The sequence below is a fragment of the Egretta garzetta genome, unplaced genomic scaffold (genome assembly GCF_000687185.1).
Source record: "Egretta garzetta isolate BGI_Z169 unplaced genomic scaffold, ASM68718v1 scaffold202, whole genome shotgun sequence".
NCBI classification, from domain to species: domain Eukaryota; kingdom Metazoa; phylum Chordata; class Aves; order Pelecaniformes; family Ardeidae; genus Egretta; species Egretta garzetta.
The window spans coordinates 1,403,161-1,406,404 of NW_009258891.1; positions in this window are offsets into that span (position 1 = coordinate 1,403,161).

Here is a 3,244-nt window from a genome sequence, read left to right on the forward strand (position 1 = left end):
AGCGCGGCCGGGAGGGGCCCGGGGGTTTTCCCCCGCGCTGAAAGCCTGCGATGTTGAATTTCCAAGCCGAGGGGCACTGCAGAGCCAGGCCCTGCCTGCTCATTGCAGGTGTTGGTGGTGAGACCATCTGCTTTGGGGTGAGGGGCCTGGGGTGCCCGTCCCTGTCCCGCAGCACCGTGATGCCCAGCTCGGGCTGCTGGCCTGCCTGTGGCGGTGGGCTCTGGCTGACACAGGTCCCTTTGGCGTGATCCCTCTGCACGGAGGTTTTGAAACCAAAGCATGCTGAGGATTTGGGGAAAATGGCGGGATTGTCTTGTTCTCGGACCCGTGTGGCTCTTCCTCCTTGCTGCCAGCCCTGGGGTAGCTCCATCCTGCCTGGCTCCAGGTGGCAGCCCCGTTCCCAGGGCTCTGGGTTCCCTGGGAAGGGTGTGCTGTGCTCGGGGACAGCGCTGTCCCCTCTGGTGCCTTCTGCAGGAGCCACAGGGCTCCATGCTGTAGGTGCCCTGCAATGCTCGGAGCCCCAGAGAGCTCTAACACCCGCTGTCGAAGGGAAGCGTTGTAAAGGCTTGGCTTGAATTTGGCTTTTTCCCATCTGAATGGGGTGCTCAGTCAAGCATCCGTCTGCGAGACACGCGGGGGGGATGGAGCATTTCGGAGAAGAGCTCCTGGAAGAGCAGCGGCTTTGCAGGCGAAGCTCCCGGCTGCCAGGCTCTCCCGCCTGTGCACAAAGCCGGTCGGGGAGGCTGGACGGGGAGGTTGCAGGTGAGAAATTAAACCCCCGGTGTTTCCCTCTGGGTTGGAGCTTGGACAGGGGTCAGCACTCAGCACTCATCACTCGCTGTGCCGAGTGCTGGTGGGGATGGTCTAGGCACTGGTGGGAGCCATCCAGCCAAGGACACTTTGGGCATCTGCCCCACAGAGGGCCATGTTCTGGTGGAGATGTGACTTTAGATCACCAGGAGCGGGGCTGTCAGTGCTGCCATCTCCAGTCCCCGGGGAATGGCTGCTTTGTGAGCACCGAGGGGTATGGGGTTGCAAAAGGGCCATCAGCCATTTAGCGAGAGCAGGTCGCATCAAAGCGGTGCCATCCTGTCCTAGGACAGGGTGACAGCCGCCTGGCCACACCAAGGAGCAGGGCCCGGCCACCCCAGCTCTGCTGCTCGCCACAGCTGGTAGATGCGGCGTGGAGGCCGAGGCTGTTTCTTTGTGCGTGCCAGCAAGGCGAGGTCCCGGGTGCTGGCCGAGCAGGGGACGATGGCTGAAGCGGCCGTGAGGGGGTGCCCATGTGCATGTGGATGGGGGTCAGAGTGAGCTGGGGGCACCGCTCGCCCCCGCAAAAGCTGGGTCCTGGCTTCCTCTCCCAGTAACCCAACTGGAAGGTGGTGGGGCTGGGCAGAAAGGTCATTTGTCTTCCAGCCAGGGCACCGAGGCAGGGTGCTGAGGGGACCCTGGCAAAACCAGTGATGAATTAGAGCCTGCAAAGACCTCATCCACCTGCTGGAGCCACAAAATCCATCTTGCCTGCAAGGATTTTTGTGCCACCTGGAGGAATCCCATTCCCAAGTGATCAGTGTGGCTGGGCATGACCTCTGGGGTCAGCATGGATGCTGTGTCCATTGCATCACCAAAATTTGGGGCAAAGATGTGTCTGGCGAAGCTTTTGCATACCTGTGGCTGGGCTGGGCCAGGCTCTCTGGCGGTGGAGCTGCGGGTGGCTGGACCCTGCAGGCAGTTGAAGACGTGCCAGGGGTGTCAGCATTTGGGCCAGTTGGAGAGGGAAGAGGGGACATCAAGTCTCTACCATTCAAAGTTGCTTTCGGAGAGCAGCGGATGCAGGAGGAGCTGAGCGTGTTGCAGCACATTGAAGACGCTGCCGCGGGTGCCAGCACAGCAGGGACCACATGCAAGCCATCCTGGACCATGTGTCACATTCCCAGCCCAGCCTTTTTCTGGACAACTCGTGTGGTTTTGTGTTGGCCCCTCGGTCGTGGGCAGCCCGGAGGCAGGTGCCATGGTGGGGCAAGGATTTGGAGCAGGGAGCAAAGCCCTGCTCTGCTCACAGAGACGTGCTCGCTCCCAGCTCGCGCCAGGGAAAGCAGAGGTGACTCCTGGCTCCTGCAGCCCACCCCTTCCTGGAGGAAGAGCTGCCATCACACGCGAACCGTGTTTCAGGTGGCTTTTGCACAGCCAGCAGTTCCCGTCATTTGGTCCAGGATCCCCAGTGGAGGTGCCTGCAGCTTCCGAGAGCTCCTCAGCAATTGCTTTCCATGTCTTCTGATCAAAGCCTGGTAATTCCTTAAAACCTGGTCTGTGAAGCGAAATTTTGTATTGAACCTCAGTCTGCAGGAGACATCCCCCCCGTGGGCCCGTGGCAGAGGGATTCCTGCCTGATTCCCCTCCTCGCCCCCGGCGCCCTTCCCCGCCAGTCCCCGCCGTGGTTTCTGGGTGCGCTGTGGCTCCGAGCCCCCTTGGCTGCCGGGCTTTGCTGATGAACGCAAAAGGGAAATGAAAAAGGGAAGCGGTGCGTATTGCAGAATCGTTGGAAGAGGTCAGGAAAACCCTGGGGACTTGCTGACGTGGTGGGTCTGGAGAAGCCGTTGGCTCAACCAGGCACAAAATGCTGCTTATCAGAAAACGGCATAAATTGCCTTCCCTTTTTGAGGTTTTGTGTTAACTGAAAGAAAACCCAGAAAAGTCCTAGAGAAACCAAGATTTTAAGCCAGTAAAGGCCTTCTGGGATGAGTTCGGCCGTGGTTGGTGGTTCCTGCAGGTTTCTGGCACTGATGGCCCTGGTTATCAAACCCTCTTCCCCGTCGGCTTCCCTGGTGTCCTGCAGCAGGGCCTTCCACAAGGATGCATTTAAAAAGTGAAGATAAACCTGTTCTGAGTCCCGGGGGGGCTGCCTGCGGGGTGGGGGGCTGCAAGAGGCAGGGGGTGCAGGGCTGTGGCAGCTCCTGCCCCAGGGGTGCTGCCGGGGCTGCCCAGAGCATCCCACCGAGCTGTGCAGCCCAGGACCATCTGGGATTTGAGCGGCAAACTGGAAGGTGGGGTGGGCTTTCACAGACCGGTGCCATCCTGTCCTTCTGGTGCGGTGCTGGGCACGTGGGCTGGTGAGCTGGCGTCTCTGTGGCGGCAGAGGGACTGTTCCTGCTCGCTGCTCCGACAAGACTGAGCTGGTTTTGCAGCGGCACTGGGATGCTGCAAATCTGCGGCGATTTCGTGCTCCCCCCGCCTGACGCGGCTC